We start from the raw sequence: 18,536 nt of genomic DNA on the forward strand, positions 1-18,536 counted from the left end.
AAATGGGAAAAATATATGGCCAAGAATACGGTAGCCAGCAAGGCTGTCATTCAGAATAGGAGAGATAAGTAATTCCCAGACAAACAAAACTAAAGGAGTTCATGACCACTAAACCAACCCTGCAAAAAATATTAAAGGAGATTCTTTAAGTGTGAAAGAATGACCAAAGGTGACAAAGACTTGAAAAGAACAGAGAAAATCTCCAAAAACAATGCTAAAACAAGAAATAAAATGACACTAAATTCATATCTATCAACAATTACTCTGAATGTAAATGGACTAAATGCTCCAATCAAAAGACATAGCATGCCTCAATGGATAAAAAAAAAAAAAGACCCATCTATATGCTGCCTACAAAAGACTTATTTTAAACCTAAAGTCACCTGCAGATTGAAAATGAGGGGATGGAAAACCATTTATCATGCTAATGGACATCAAAAGGAAGCTGGAGTAACCATACTTATATCAGACAAACTACATTTCAAACCAAAGACTGTAACAAGAGATGAAGAAGGACATTATATCAAAATAAAGAACAAGAATATCTTCCAATAAGAAGATCTAACAATTGTAAATTTTTATGCCCCAAACTTGGGAGCACCCACATATATTTTAAAAATTAATAACAAACACGAAGTAACTCATCGATAATAATACAATAATAGTAAGGGCCTTTAAGACTCATGTACATCAATGGACAGATCATCTGAGCAGGAAATCAGTAAGAAACAATGACCTTGAATGATACACAGGAACAGATGAACTTAACATTTATATTCAGAACATTTCATATTAAAGCAGCAGAAAGCACATTCAAGTGCACATGGGACATTCCCCAGAAGAGATTACATACTAGGTCACAAATCAGGCCTCAAGAAATACCAAAACATTGAGATCATACCATGCATCTTTTCTTACCAACACTATGAAACTTGAAGTCAACCACAAGAAAAATTTGGAAAGAGCACAAATACACGGAGGTTAAACAACATGCTACTAAACAATGAATGGGTCAACAAAGAAATTAAAAAAGAAATAGAAAATAATACATGAAAACAAATGATAATGAAAATACAATAGTCCAAAACCTTTGGGATGCAGCATAAGTGGTCATAAGAGGGAAATATATAGCAATACAGACCTACCTCAAGAAGCAAGAAAAATAACTATGCAACCTAACCTTACGCCTAAAGGACATAGAAAAAGAATAACAAATGAAGACTAAAGCCAGCAGAAGTAGGGAAATAATAAAGATTAGAGCAGAAATAAATGGTATACAAAAACGAACAAGCAAACAAAAACCAGTGGAATAGATGAATAAAACCAGGAGCTGATTCTTTGAAAGAATTAATAAAATCGATAAACCCCTAGCCAGACTTATCCTCAAGAAAGGAGAAAGACCCAAATAAATAAAGTCATGAATGAGAGAGGAGAGATCACAACCAAAATCACAGTAATACAAACAATTATAAGAAAATACTATGAAAAACTACATGCCAAGAAATTGGATAATCTAGAAGAAATGGATAAATTCCTAGAAACATATAAACTACCAAAACTGAAACAGGTAGAAATAGAAAACTTGAATAGACTGATAACCAGCCAAGAAATTGAGTCAGTAGTCAAAAATCTCCCAACAAACAAAAGTCCAGGGCCAAATGGCTTCCCAGGGAATTCTACCAAACATTTAAAGAAGAGTTAATATTATTCACCTAAACTGTTCAAAAAAAAAAAAATAGAAAAGAACAGAAAACTTCTAAATTGATTCTATGAGGCCAGTGTTACCTTGATTCCCAATTCAGAAAAAAACCCCACTAAAAAAGGGAATTATAGGCCAATATCCCTGATGAACAGGGATGCAAAAATTCTCAACAAAATATTAGCAAATCAAATCCAACAGTACATTAAAAGATTGATTGATTGATTGATTGATTGATTGAAGGTTTTTTGTTGGTTTTTTGTTTTTGTTTTTGTTTTTTGTTAAGCAATCCCTATGCTCAATGTGGGGTCCAAAACTACAACCCTGAGATCAAGAGTTGCATGCTCCACCAATTGAGCCTGCCAGGCTCCCCTACCACTATTTCTTTAAATAGACTTTTCTGCCCCTTTCTTTTCACTTCTCTTTCTCGTATTCCCAAGATGCATACATTATTTATTTTGATGGTATCTTATTAATATGTAAGCTTTCTTCATTCTCTTTCATTATTTTTTCCTTTGCTCCTTTGGACAATTTCAGTTGATCTGTCTTAAGCTCACGGATTCTCTTTTCTGCTTGTTCAAGTCTTCTGTTGAAACTCTATTAAATTTCTTAGTTGACTCATTGTATTTTCAGCTCCAAAATTGTTTGGTTCTTTATGTTTTCTATCTCTTTGTTGAACTTCTCAATTTGTTCTTGTATGGTTTTCCTGGTATAAATTGTTTATACATGTTCTTTTGTAGTTCTCTAAGCATTTGTGGAACAATTATTTTAAATTCTTCATTGGGAGGTTCTTGGATCTCCATTTATTTGGGGCCACTTCCTGAAGGTTTACTGTATTTTTTGTTGTTGTTGAGACATGTTTCCTGATTCTGATCCCTGTAGCTGTGCACAGGTATCTATGCATTTAAAGAAGCAGTCACTTCTTCCAGACTTTATAGACTGCTTTGGAAAGGGAAGCCTTTTACCTATGGGTAGAGGCATGCTTGATCATGTTGTGACCCTAAGTCTAGTGGTACAGGGCACCATGTGCAGGGACATGTGGTAACACTGGGTTCTGAGGTCATGATGTCTCTTAGGCTCAAGCTACTCTAGTCCATAGCATCAACAACTGTGTGGTCCTTCGCCAGCACTGTGGGGGGTCCACTGTGGCTGCAAGGGCTGTTGGGAACCTAAATGGTACATCCAAGTCTGTTAACAGGGGACCAGGACAGGTAGCAGTGGTAATTGGAGCTGGTGGTATCTATACACCCAGCTGTGGGGGCCAACTACAGGGGCTAGTTTTAGACATACTCATGGTGATAGCACAGGTAGCAAGGACCAGGATCAACTATAGGCTCTCACTGGCAGGTAGACACCCTGACTGTCAGTGTGTTCTCCTTTGGCTGCCTTCTCATTCCCTGGGAATGCATATACTGAAATAGAAGCTGGGTTGGGTTGGGTGTGTTCAGGTACACAGCTGGAAGGGATGGCTCCAAGAACCGGCATGGTGTTGGGGCTCAGCCTGGCAGCTTAAACTGATATCTTGTACTCATGCAGCTGTAGAAGCCCGAAGTGACTACAAAACTGCTTTATAGCTCTGTTGGTGGGGGGGGAGATGACCAGTGCAAAGAGGGACTTGGGTGTCTCACATCTCACAGCCGCAACTGAGAAACTAAGTCTTCTTATATCTTTTCTCATCTCAAAAGACTCTAGTACCTTTCAAATACATTTGTAGAAAATTGAGATTAATTAAGAAGCTATCAAAACAATCAAAGTGAGAGGAATTAGTGTCATGGACCATGATGTTAAGAGTGGAGTAGCAAAATAAGATTGAATTTTGCATTTATTGGGAATAACAGTTGTTGAAGATCTAGATGCAGGTTTTGAAAAAAAGACAGTAGTCCAACACTTTATCAACAAATTTGAGCAACTTGGAAAATAAAGCTCTCAATTATTGAAATTGGGGTAACTATAGGAAAGACAGGTTTGGAGGATTTCAAATAAGGAGTTCAGATGGGCATGTTAAATTTGAAATGCTTATTAGAAATTAAAATAGTACTAAGTTTGTGGAATTCTAGTGTTAGATCCATGATGCAGATATGAATTTGGGGGAAATCCAGATCTAGATGATTTTTAAACTTTGAGGCTTGAGAGTGCATCCAGATAGTAAGTGTACATGAACAAGAGAAGACCCCACTAAGGCCTGGGTCATTCAGTGTTCCGAGCTTGGAGAAATGAAGGAAAGAGTGTGGGTAGCCAAGATTGTCACTCTATTGTAACAATCTCCTAAGCATTCTTACTGACAGAATTATAGATGCACCCTCTCCAACCATAGCCCTCCTTATCCAACCCATTCATTTCTGTAATTAGAAAGATCTTCTTAAAGGCAACTATAGTTAGTCATGTTCCATTCTTATTTAAAATTGTCAGTTATTCAGCTAAAGCTCAAAAATCTTAGACTTCTTGACCTTCAAACCCCTGTGGGATGTCCCATTATCATCTGCAAATACTACTTTCCTTACTACTTGTACTACATGCACTAGATTACACCCAGTATGTTCCCCCTGGTCTCTGTACACAGCCTGCTTACCCCTCTTCCTAAAATTTCACCCCACGTCATCCTTTTATCATTTTAACTTCCATTCACATATCATTGCTCCACTTAAATGCCATATGCCCTGAGACTTGACGAGATCCCTTTGCTTCAGCCCTCATAGCTTCCCTGGACATTGCTTCAAAGAAATTGAAACTTCTAATTGTATTATTCTGTATTTGTTTTGTTTGTTTGTTTATTTGTTTATTTATTCATTTGACAGAGAGAGAGAGAGCCAGTGAGAAAGGGAACACAAGCAGGGGAGTGGGAGAGGAAGAAGCAGGCTCCCAGCGAAGGAGCCTGATGTGGGGCTTGATCCCAGAATACCAGGATCACGCCCTGAGCCGAAGGCAGACGCTTAACGACTGAGCCACCCAGGCGCCCCTGTATTTGTTGATTAGTAAATATTTGTCATGCTCATAAATGTCAGCAAGATAGGCTCCCTATTTCTTTGACTCAATTTTTGTCCAAGATTTTGTACAAAAGTGTCTGACACATAGAAATCACTATTTGTTATATAAACTGTACAAAATATCTTGATCTCTAGCATCGGTGTTGAGAGATAAGGATTAAACAATTGGGAATGACACATCTTTTATAAGGAAAAAACATATATAAGTTATATGACAACTCATCTATTAATCCTTATCTCACAATTCTATTCCCATCTGTAGAGCTTTCTGATATGTTAACATGGCATATAAAAGAAACCTCAGGGAAATCATTCGTCATGTTCCACTTTATTGGCTACTAACTAACTCACTTAGTCATAAAGCTGAGTTTGGTGGACAGATAGTGTTAGCAAGTCAAGGTTGCCAAGCACAGAGGTCCCTGGGCTCATTCGCAAGGTCCCAGAAGCCACCTTTTGTGTGCAGAGTTCATGATTTTAATCAAAAGACAACCCCTCTTTACTTTCTAACACACTATCCTGAACTCTTTTCTATTGCTTCCATTTTTAAGACTTCTCTGCCTTCTCCTTATTCTTCATCTGCATGAGTTGAAAGCATGTCCCTAATGCCTCTAGCAAGTGAAGACTGTTTCCTGAACCATTACCACATATGGCAATATTTTCTCCTAGGACAGGTAAGTCTTTTATTGTTTCAGCTTGAGACAGAGGTAACTTACGGCACAGAGTCTCTGGGTATTGGAAACATGATGAATGTTTTGTTTGTCTTGATTGTACCTGGCCTCTATTTCAGGAATGCACCAAATAGCCTGCCTTGTTGAAAACTCTGAGTCACTAACACTCAACAGCAGAAGCTCAGCTGCAAATTGGTGGCTGGCTTTTACTCCCCTGTTGTTTTGGTCACACTTATTTCCCACATGGCTAGTTCTTATATTTGTATTGAATTTGTTTCCTTCAATTCTTAAATATTTCCTGAAGACCCTCCATATCAATTTAAATCAGAATATGTTCACAACCTTATAGTGATGCTATGTTTACTTATTCTCATTTGTATTGTATTAAAACACTGAATCATAATGATATCCTTCACAAACATCATCTCCTATTTTTCCAGTTGCCAACGTGTGAGATAAGAATCCTTATCCTCATTTCACCTTTTGATAAACTGCATATTCAAGCAAACTTTATATCTATTTTTACATATGTCCAAAAGTTTCTCAAGAACATCAGAATCCGGAAATAAAGAGGTATAAAAAGATATATCCAGTCTGATAACTGTTTTATATATATATATTAAATAAATTAGTCAATGTTTAATTTGCTAAATCTGAATCAGAACAGGAATTTTAGAAGTATCTTTTGGTGTTTAAAATCCATAGCAAAGATGAAGGCTCATAATGTATTTAAAAGAGGTACAAACTGCTGTATGTCTGATATGCTTGCAGAATCAGGTCTATGAAATATTAGTTGTGAAACCACCATTTCTCACAAGTAAACAGCATTATAAATTTTAGGAGTAACTGATAAGTTGAAATCTAGTCTTTTAATTTAACATTCTAACAGTGAGATAAAGAGGGGAAGACGGGTGGTTTTAAAGCCAGAATTTACAACCTTGTGTAGTCTGAAAAATCAGAAATTATGAATTGCTCAATAAATGGTGTCAGTACTTTTATTTTGGAGAGTCACTCTCTGAAAGGACAAGAATTGAGGTTTGTTATGATTTTCTAGAAAGTTTTTTGGGTAGATATCTTTAAGTAGCTATTGAATAATGGTGAATGCTGATGATAGAGTAGTAAGAGAGCAGTATCTTAAAAAAGTAAATAATTCTGTCATCATAATTTGTGACTGTCAGATTGTGATTAGGACAAAGCTGGTTTTGTAACAGCAAGTGCCATATTTCTCTGTGGGCATAAGCTTCCATGAAAAAAAGTACTGATAGAGGATATTTTTATTTCTTTCAATTTAGTTTTTCTACTTTTTTATACACAATATAATTAACAAGTGAGAATCTGCCCACATTACACCAGCGAGAACAGAATAACCGAGCTTTAAACGTATTTCAACACCTGCATTTTCAGTTAATAAAGGCATCCAAATGGCAAAATTCTGCACTCTTCATCTTTCAGCCAATTCATTTACATAAGTTAAATTAACAGATCTTAAAAAAAAAAAAAAAGCATCTTTTTCCAAACACATACACTGCTGGTGGGTGCCAATCTCACAGCTGAGAAGAGCAACAGTTGTGGGTCACAAATTTTTAAATGTTATAATTCATTTCAGGAAATCTTGTCCCTAATAACCTGCCCATGGTAATTTTAAAACTTGTTTGTTTGTTATGTTTGTTTTTACAACTGATGATTTTTTTTCTCTGGGCAGCAATTCTTGAAAATTATGGGTGTTGGTACACCAACTAGAACTCAAGAAGATGTATAGCATAGCTACATTGATATCTTTTTCCTGGTACCAAGATTTAAAGATGCTTTTTCAGAACTCTGAAGCACTGACAAATGAAATAAATGTGTGGGAACTACTATTTTTTTTTTCTATTTTTGTAAGCAAGTGGTGTATGCAAGTGATTCCCAGGTGACTAGTTACTTTGCTCTACAGTTAGTCATTTTTTGTGATATATTCCAGTGATAGGAATTTTTTTCTACTGCCGTGAAGAAATTATTTGATCTCTCCAATTCAGGGAAGAGGTCACTTTAGCACCTATGTGTTAGGAAGCTATCACCAGGTACTAACCTTTCTGTTGAGTAGCCCTCCTTTTTGTTCCTGTTCACTTGCTCAGAGTCATTCTGGTTTGGACCTCAGATCCAAAGACAGTCCCTTGCATGATGAATAATCATTCCCAGCAGTTTCAAAGTTGCTGATATCTTAACCTCAGAGACCACCCAGACTTTTTTTTTAATTAGTGGTAGACTACAACATAAACCTAAAATTCAGCACATTTATGAGTTTCATATTTCCCATAATTCCCATGCTAGGAGGCATCAGAAATTTCAAAACTAGAAGAAACAGACATAAATTGTTGTCCGATGATTAAAAATTGATTGTACTCAATTTCTCCTTTTTCATAAACTAAGGAAATAGCAAGGTCAATCTTGCGATTGACTGAGATAAATATCACTCCACTGCTTAGAATCCTATTATTCACCGGACTCAAGGAAAGTTGTAATTTCTTACCAGTCTTATAAGGTCATGATTTTCTTTTCAGCCTCACTTTACACCACTCATAATTTCTCAGCAAACTCACAATATTATACTTTCTACTTGCCATGATGAGAACAGTTTCCCAACTGTTTGATACTCTGTCTCCCTCCCCTGAGACATCTGTTTGATACCAAGTGCTCTTCCTTGTCCGTCTCCACCTGCATTTTCTCCAGGCAAATGCCTATTTATCCTTTTGGAAGCAGCATTTTGTTTACATGGCTGCCTCCTCTGAGAGACCTGCCCTTCACAAGACACCATAGTGGGGTCCACAGCTGCTCACAGCACTACTGCTCTCCAGGCCCCCTCCTCGACCCAACTCCAGCGGCCACAGCATACACTCCTTAATGTTGGCTACATGTAATGCAGGCCTCAATGATATTTCCAACTTCTGGCTAGATATACCTCCTTCAAGAATTGTCTGATTAACTAAAAGCTTGAATTGCAAGCTTTCTAGAAAGCACAGCGCGTTATTTGCTGCCTCCAGTTGCTCAACAAATACTAATTTCTTAACTCCTTTTAATCTGGTTTTTATTCCCACTTGTCTGCATTTAATCTCTTAACAGTCTTTTTCTTTCTTTCTTTTTCTTTCTTTCTTTCTTTCTTTCTTTCTTTCTTTCTTTTCTTTTCTTTTCTTCCTTTTTTGTTTTTTTTGGTGTAGGGGTATTTATTTATTTATTTTTAGTTTTTTAATTATATTATGTTAGTCACCATACAGTACATCATTAGTTAAGGCGGCTGGTTAGCTCAGTTGGTTAAAGAATGTTGCTAATAACAGAGTTTTTCTAATTATCAATCTGATTTTTCCTCTTTGTCCCACCTTCTTTGAACTTACTGTAGAGAGCAATGCAATGGGTCATTTTATTTCTGTTAAAATACTCTTTCTCCTCAATTTCATAACACAGAATTCTCCTTGATGCTTTTTCTTGAATTTCTCATGCATAATTCATAGATATTCCCCAAGTTTCTCTTGGGGAGCATTCTCTTTATTAGCTTTCCATCCGGGACCTCACTCAGGTCCACAGCCTCAATGTTCACTTCTGTTCCCTGACCCTTAAATTATTCTTTCCTGTCTAACTTCTTTCTGGAGTTTTAGTCTACATTTCCCCATCTGCAGTGATTCCCCAGATATTTCCACTTAAACGATCTACTTTTTCAAATTCAACAGGCTTTTAAGATACTTCCCTGTACACATTCAGACAAGTTCATCTTCTTAATATTTCAGTTCTCAAAGCTGTCTGAAATCAAAAGCTTTCCTACCTTGATGACTAGTTCTGTCTTCCCTTCTAACTCCTGGGCTCCTAATCCCAATGGCTCTATTTCCTCAGAATTTCTCACATGCATATTCTCTTTCCTTCCTTCTAATACCACTATAGTTGCAACATTAGGTATCTTTTGCCCACACTTAAAAAAAAGAAGAAAAAACCCCTCAATTTACCTGACATTTTCACTTCTAATTTTCATTATTATTCTGATAAAACTTTTATCCTTTTCAGAAATTTTAAGTGACTTCCTGTTTTTAGAATAACAAAAGAAATAATAGCTAAACTTATCATTTCAAAGTCTAGATAATCTTGTCTCCAGAAACCTATGGTGATGCACCTCCCATCCTTGCATTTCTCAGATTCTTAAACAAGCCTAACTCATTCTTTGTAAATCCTGTCTTTTCTCCTTTTGAGATATGTTTATACCATTCACTCAAACTGTTAATATGTTCATCGTGGTCTTGGCATATCTATTTTCTAAATACTTAGCTTAGTAATTTTCCTTAAAAAATCTTTCTTAGCTTATTTTCATTATACTCCACACTCATATTACTCTTTGAGACAAGAATTCTTAGTTTAGTCCTTTTCTTTATCCCACTGGACACCTAGTTCACCTTATATGAATGCTCAGTAAATACTAGTTGATTTCACTTTGCTGCTAATGAAAATAGAATATAATTTGATTGTTTTTGATTGGAAAAGTATGTCTGGTTGGGTGTTTGGTATTGATATTAAGTGAGATAAGAAACTAAATCTTTATCATTACCATATATGATTTAAAATAAAAAATAGAGACTCAATACTTTTGTGAATAATATCAGAAGGTGAGTCCAAATTAGCTATTTCTAAAATGTTTTTCTCACTTCAATCTATTTGCTTGGCATTTAATGAAATGTAGGAAGATAAATCACAATTTCCATGAATACTTTTTTAATTGTCTCAGTGGTTAGTGTCAGTTTTGAAAGGAGAAGTTACTTTATCATTTTGTCTTTGGAATGAACTAATTAGTTGTGAAATCCTGAAGATTCAAGTGAAGTCCCTATAATGTTAATTATTTTCATCTAAAGCACTGCCTAATTACAACCCTTTCCTTAATATAAATTACCTACACTGATATATAATTAGAGGGAAAATTTTTTTATTCTCTATTATTGTGGTGGGTTTTTTTTTTTTTTGTATTCTCTATCATTATATTATAATCAGAATTCCTGTAGAATGTATACAGTATTCATGTCTCTCTTTTTTCTCTTTCTTTTTAAAAAATTTTCAAGTTTTTATATAATTCCAGTTAGTTAACATACAGTGTAATATTAGTTTCAGGTATAGAATTTAGTGATTCAACACTTCGGTATATCACCTGGTGCTCATCACAAGTGCCCTCCTTACTCTCCATCACCCATTTAATCCATTCCCCTCACTTACCTCCCTTCCAGCAATCTTCAGTTTGTTCTCTATAGGTAAGTCTCTTATGATTTACTTCCCTCTCTTTTTTATCACCTCCCCTATGTTCATCTCTTTTGTTTCTTTAATTCCACATATGAGTGAAATCATGTGGCATTTGTCTCTCTGACTGACTTATTTTTCTCAGCAGACTATATTCTGGCTCCATACATATCATTGCAAATGGTACCACCTCTTCTTTATCTATTCATCAGGTGATTGACAGTTGGGCTCTTTTCATAATTTGGCTATGGTTGATAATGCTGCTATATACATCAGGGTGCATGTGTCCCTTCAGATCAGTATTTTTGTATCCTTTGGGTAAATACGTGCTAGTGCAATTGGTGGATCATAGGGTAGTTCTATTTTTGACTTTTTGAGGAAACTCCACATTGTTTTCCAGAGTGGCTACCCCATTTTGCATTTCCACCAACAGTATAAGAGGGTTTCTCTTTCTCCACAGTCTCCCACCATCTGCTCTTTCCTGTGCTGTTAATTTTAGCCATTCTGACAGGTGTGAGGTGTTATCTCATTATAGTTTTGATTTGTACTTTCCTGATGATGAGTGATATTGAGCATCTTTTCATGTGTCTGCTAGCCATCTGTGTGACTTCTTTGGAAAAATGTATATTCTTTTCTTAACTGGATTATTTGTGCTTTGGGTGTTTAGTTTGATAAGTTCTTTATGGGTTTGGATACTAACCTCTTATCAGATATGTCATTTGCAAATATCTTCTATTCCATAGATTGCTTTTTGTTTTGTTGACTGTTTCCTTTGCTGTGCAGACTCTTTTATCTTGATGAAAACCCAATAGTTCACTTTTGCTTTTGTTTCCCTTGCCTCCAGAGATGAGACTAGTAAGAAGTTTCCGCAGCTGATGCTACCTGTATTCTCTAGGATTTTGATGGTTTCCTGCCTAACATTTAGATTTTTCATCCATTTTGAATTTATTTTTATGTATGGTGTAAGAAAGTGGTCCAGTTTCATTCTTCTGCATGTTGCTGTCCAGTTTTCCCAACACCATTTGTTGAAGAGACTGTCTTTTTTCCATTAAATATTCTTTCCTGCTTTGTTGAAGATTAGTTGACCATATGGTTCTGGGCATTTCTGGGTTTTCTCTTCTGTTCCATTGATCTATGTGTCTGTTTCTATTCTAGTACCACACTCTCTTGATCACTACAGCTTTGTAATATAACCTGGAGTCTGGAATTGAGGTGACTCTGGCTGTGCTTTCCTTTTTCAAGATTTCTCTGGCTATTTGGGGTCTTTTGTGATTCCATACAAATTTTAGGATTGTTTGTTCTAGCTCTGTGAAAAATGCTTTTGGTATTTTGATAGGGATTGTATTGTATCTATAGATTGCTCTGGGTATTATAGACATTTTAACAATATTTCTTCTTCTGACCCATGAGCATGGACTGTTTTTCCACTTCTTTGTGTCATCTTCAATTTCTTTCGTAAGTATTTTATGGTTTTCAGAGAACAGGACTTTTACCTCTTTGGTTAGGTTTATTCCTAGGTATCTTATGGTATTTGGTATAGTTGTAAGTGGGATCCATCCCTTGATTTATCTTTCTGCAGCTTCATTATTGGTGTATAGAAATGCAACAGATTTCTGTAAATTGATTTTTTGCATCGTGCAACTTTATTGAATTCATGTATCAGTTCTAGCAATATTTTGGTGGAGGCCTTCAGGTTTTCTACATAGAATATCATGTCTTCTGGGAATAGTGGTACTTTGACTTCTTCCTTGCTGATTTGGATGCATTTTATTTCTTTTTGTTGTCTGATTGCTGGGGTTAGGACTTCCAGTACTATGTTAAATAACAGTGGTGAAAGTGGACATCCCTGTTTTGTTCCTGACCATAGAGGAAAAATGCTTAGTCTTTCCCCATTGAGGTTTATATTAGCTGTGGGTCTTTCATATATGGCTTTTATGATGTTGAGGTATGTTCTCTCTATCTCTACACCCCTGAGGGTTTTTATCAAGAATGGGTGCTCTACTTTGTCTTGATCCATTGAGAGAATCATATGGTTCTTGTCCTCTCTTTTATAAATATGGTGTATCACTTCGATTGACTTGTGAAGATTGAACCACCTCTGCAGCCCAGGAAAAAATCCCACTTAATCATGGTGAAGGATTCAATCAAACTAAAAAATAAATAAATAAATAAATAAATAATGGTTGAGAACTTTCCAAACCTGGAGAGAGATTCAGAGAGTTCATGAAGCTAGTGGGTGCCGGGAATGGCCAGAAATCCTTGTATGAATGGATGAGAGATTACTCCAAACTTTGCTGTGAAAGAGAGAAGAAGACAAGGGGGTCAATGCTCAGAGGTGAAGACTCTTTGTTCTTCTTTGTTCCCGCTTTTATTGGTCCTTCAGAATAATCACAAATCCTTATCACTGTTCTTCAAGCACATGATGTGTGACAAGGGGTCTTACTGAAACTGGAAGGGTCTGTTTGCCGGAAAGATACAACATGCTAATTTGCTTGTTCTACAAGTTCTGCTAAACATAGCCTAAGGGACAATCCCTACATTTCTTAGATCACAGGGCAGCTCTTCCGGCTAGGAAAGTTTCTGGAAGGCAACTCCCCATGGCATTCCAAAGGCAAAGTGGTCACACAGGCCTTGGTATTCCAAAGGTCTACACCCTACTCCAAAACCTTCCCTGCCCTCAGTGGCCTCTGTGTTACATTTTAGCAAGCCAGGTATTATGGCTGATTCCATGCTCTACATTAACCCCAACAAGTGGGTAACCTTAAAATTTCAATCCAAAGTAATCTTCATCAAAGCACATAATAATAATAATAATAATAATAACAATAATAATAAAAACTGCCTAAGACAAAAGATGGAGAACTTTAAAAGCAGCAAGAGAAAGAAAAACAAACAAACAAACAAACAACCTCTTTCATAAAAGAGAACACCTATAAGGCTATCAATGGATTTCTCAGCAGAGACCTTATAGGCCAGGAGAAAATGAGATGATATAATCAAGGTATTAAAACAAAGAAACCGCTGAGAATACTTTATCATACAAAGGTGTCCTTCAAACTTGAAGGCAAAATAAAGACTTTCCTTAGTAAACAAAAGCTGAGGAAAGTCAACATTGTTAAACCTGTCTTACAAGGACTGCTGAAAGGAATTCTTCAAGCTGAAGCAAAAATATGCTAGTCAATTGCATGAAAATATTTGAAAATATGCAACACACTAGTGAAAGTTATCATATAGTTAAATTCAGAACGTACCAATGCTATACTATGCTGATGTGTTAACTACTTAACTCTGATACAGACTTTCAAGGACCAAAGTATTAAAAATAGCTATAGTTTCTACAATTTGTTAATGGATACACGGTATAAAAAGGTATATGGTGACATCAAAAACAAAGGAGAAAGAAGCATAGAGTTTTTTATGCAATAAATGTTAAATTGTTAGTATGAAATGGACTGATAAATTGTTAGTGTAATTAGTGTAAAATGAACTGATATGATACATATATCACATTATATATGTATATATATAAATACACACACATGTGTGTGTATGTGTTGTTTATTTGTATCTTACAACTTTCTACCATGCACAAGATTTCATACATCTCACCCTCTTACTAATAGTTGCTCTTAACTCACATATGGATAGAGAAGTATAAAATACAAAAATAGTAATAATTTCATTTTACACTATGAGATTTGATCAAAGATTAAAGTTTCATGTCTCAGAGTGTGTCACGGATATTACATAGTGTGCCATAACTGTTTAATTGTGGGGATATGTGACATTACACTTTTGATCCTAGCATAAAAGCAAAAGAGTCTTTTCTACTATTGAATCAATCTTGTGTTCATTATATTCAAGTTGGTCATGCGGCAGATTCCTTTAGTATTATAGTGCAATAAGTTCCCTTAATTTTACTAGGAATTCTAAATCTTTATTCATAATTGATATTGATCTATAGAATAAATATACATAAAACATGGTGTGTGTGTGTGTGTGTGTGTGGTTTTATGTAAGCCTCATGGGAATCACAAAGGAAAATTCTGCAAAACCCTACAGTAGATAAACCAAAGATATAGAGAAGGGAATTATAGCATACCACTATAGAAAAATCATCAGTTCACATAGGAAGACAACAAGAAAGAAAGAAAAAAAAAATGGAACTGCAAAACAGCTAGAAAACAATAAATAGAATGACAATAGTAAGACCTTACCTATCAATAATTATTTTAAATGTTAATGGATTGAATTCTCCAAACAAAAGGTAAAGAGGGCTGGATAGATTAAAAAAAAAAAAAAACCCAACTAGATGTTGGCTACAAGAGACTCACTTCAGTTTTCCAGACATACAGACCCAAAGTGTTAAGGATGGCAGTAGATACTCCAAGCAAGTTGAAACTAAAAGAGAGCAGGGATGGCTATACTTATATAAAAGTTTATATAAAATAGACTTTAAACCAAAATGATACTAAGAGACAAGATAGTCATTATATAATGATAAGAGGTCAATACGTCAGAAACATATAACAATCATAAATATATACACAGCAAACATTGGAGAAACTACATATACTTAGCAAATAATATCAAATATGAAGGGAGAAATAGACAACAATAATAATAGGGGACTTCACTACCCCACTTTCAGCAATGGATAGATCATCCAGATAGAAAATCAACAAGGAAACCTTGGACTTGAAACATACTTTAGACCAAATGGAACTAACAGACGTATACAGAACATTTTATCCAACAATAGCAGAATACACATTCTTCTCAAGTAACCATGGAACAGTCTTTAGGATAGATAAGATGACTGGTCACAAACCAAGTCTTTGTAAATTTAAGAAGACCGAAAACATACCAAGTATCTTTTCTGCCCTCAATTGTGTGAAACTAGAAGTGAGTAACAGGAGGAAAACTGGAAAATGTAAAAATATGTGGAAATTAAAAAACATGTTCTTGGAGAACCAATAGTTCAAAGAGAAATCAAAAGGTAAATAAAAAACTACCAAATGAAAATGAAAGCACAATATATCAAAACATGCAGAATAAGGCAAAAACAGTTCTAAAAAGGAAGTTTAAAGAAGCAGACACGTACATTAAGAAGTAAGAAATATCTCAAATAAACAACTTCACTTTACACAAAAAGGAACAACAACAACAACAAAAGGAACAAACTAAGCCCAACATTATCAGAAGGAAGGTTATAACAAATATCAGAGCACAAATACATGATTGGAGATTGGAAATACAATATAAAAGGTCAACAAAACTAAGATTTTTTTAAAAGATAAAAATGACATTTAGCTAGACTAATTAGAAAAAAAAGGAAGACTGAAATAAATAAAATCAGCAAAGAAAGAGGACATGTTACAAATGATACCACAGAAATACAAAAGATCATGACAGACTATTGGGAACAATTATATACCAACAATTGGATAACCCAAAAGAAATCAATAAAATACTAGGAACATACAACCTACAAAGACTGAATATTGAGAAAATAAATAATGTAAACAAATGATGATGTGTAAGGAGAAGGAATCAGTAATCACATCCAACAGAGAAAAGCTCAGGACCAGATCGTTTCACTGGTGAATTCTACCAAATATTTAAAGAAGAATTATTCACCTCTTACCTGTCAGAATGATTGTCATCAAAAAGACAAGAAATAATGTGTTGTTGAGGGTGTGGAAGAAAGGGAATCCTTGTGCACTGTTAGTGGGAATACAAATTGGTACAGCCATTATGGAAGCCAGTATGAAGTTTCCTCAAACTGCTAAAAGCAGACCTACCATATGATCTAACAATCCCACTTTTGGGTATATATCCAAAAGAATTGAGATCAGAATCTTACAGAAATATCTTCATTGGAGTGCATATATTTCTATATATAGTATGTATATATATGGTGTGTGTCTATAGTATATACATATGTATATGTATATATATGTATATATGTACATGCATATATATATACACTTTATATATACTATATATATTTGTTATATATAAACACATATTCACACACTTTATGTATACTATATATACACATATATACTATATATAATATATACATTATATATAATATATACACACATTATATATATACACATAATATATATTAAGGTTCATTTGTTATAAACAGCAGGATATCCTTTTTTCTCATAACTGAACAATATTCCATTGTGTTACACTATGTAGATTATTGTTCAGTTATGAAAAAGAAAAAAATCCTACCATCTGTGACAACTTGAATGAACCTTGAGGATATGATGGTAAGTTAAGTAAATCATACTGTATGATATCACTTATATGTGAAATCTAAAAAAGCTAAACTCAGAGAAACAGAGAGTAGAGGGTGGTTACCAGGGGCTAAAGGTGAGCAAGAAATGGGGAGATACTGGTCAGAGAACATAAACTTCCATTTAAAAGATTAACAAGTTCTGGACATAAGGAATAGCAGGGAGATCAGTAGGAGAAGGAAGGGAAGAATGAAGGGGGAGTAAACAGAAGGGGGAATGAACTATGAGAGACTATGGACTCTGGGAAATAAAATGAGGGTTTCAGAGGGGAGGGGGATGGGGGATTGGGAGAGGTCGGTGATGGGTATTAAGGAGGGCACGTATTGCATGGAACACCAGGTGGTATACGCAAACAATGAATCGTGGAACACTACATCAAAAACTAAGGATGTTCTGTATGGTGACTAACATAACATAATAAAAAATTTAAAAAAATAAATAAAAGATTAACAAGTTCTGGGAACTAATATATAGCACTGTGATTATAGTTAATATTATGGCATTATATACTTCAATATTGCTAAGAGAGTAAATCTTAAGTGTTCTCACTACAAAAAGAAATAGTAATTAATGTGAGGGGATAGAAATGTTAGGTAGTGCTATGGTGGTAATCATTTTGCAATATATAAATGTATCAAGTCAGTACATTGTATGCCTTAAACAATATTACATCTCAAGTATTTCTCAAAACTGGAAAAAAAAAGGAATCCCATACCCAGCTGAACAAAATAAATTAATTATGTTTAGATGACTTATCGTACATCAATAGATAAAACTGTACTTACCATGACTTATAGAATCTTACGTAATATGATCCTTCTAGAATCTTACGTGATATGATCCTTCCATACCTCTATGATTCCATTTCCTACCAGTGTTCTCTTCACTCAACCTATTCCAACAATATTGACTCTTCAACATTCCTTGGACGATATCAAGAATACTCCTACTTTAGGACCTTTGAAAATCTCTTACCTCTAATTATAGTGCTCTTGCTTCATGTAGTTATCTGTATGGCTGGCTTCTTCACCCCCTTTACTGATCTGTTCAGATGTCACCTTATTAAAGTACTCTGCCTTCATCATCCAAAAAAAAAAAAAAAAAGGCCTGCTTTTCCCCAGCATTCATTTTGCTTCATAATTTAGTTTCTTCTTCTGTACTTCTTCAGAGAATTTACTATTGTATTTCGTATTGTGATTTTACTTGTTTGTCTTAATTAATTCTTTATCTTTCCACTCTAAAATGCAAGTGCTATTAAGACAAGACAACTTTTTTTTTAATTTTTTACTGTTATAACTCTAGCACCTAAAATTGGCAGATCAATACTTGTTTTTTAAATAGTAAATAAATAGAGGCTCCTGGTTGGCTCAGTTGGTTAGGGGTCTGCCTTTGGCTCAGGTCATGATCTCAGGGTCCTGGGATGGAGCCCCACATTGGGATGCCTGCTCACAGGGGAGTCTGCTTCTCCCTCTTTCTCTGCCCCTCCCCAACTCATGCACTTGCACTCACACGCACACACTCTCTCTCTCTCTTAAATAAATAAATAAAATCTTAAAAAAATAAAATAAATAGTAAGTTAATAAATTAATGGATGATGGATGGATAGGTAAATAAATGAGTGAATACAAAA

Source organism: Ursus arctos, unplaced genomic scaffold, assembly GCF_023065955.2.
Source record: "Ursus arctos isolate Adak ecotype North America unplaced genomic scaffold, UrsArc2.0 scaffold_18, whole genome shotgun sequence".
NCBI lineage: Eukaryota > Metazoa > Chordata > Mammalia > Carnivora > Ursidae > Ursus > Ursus arctos.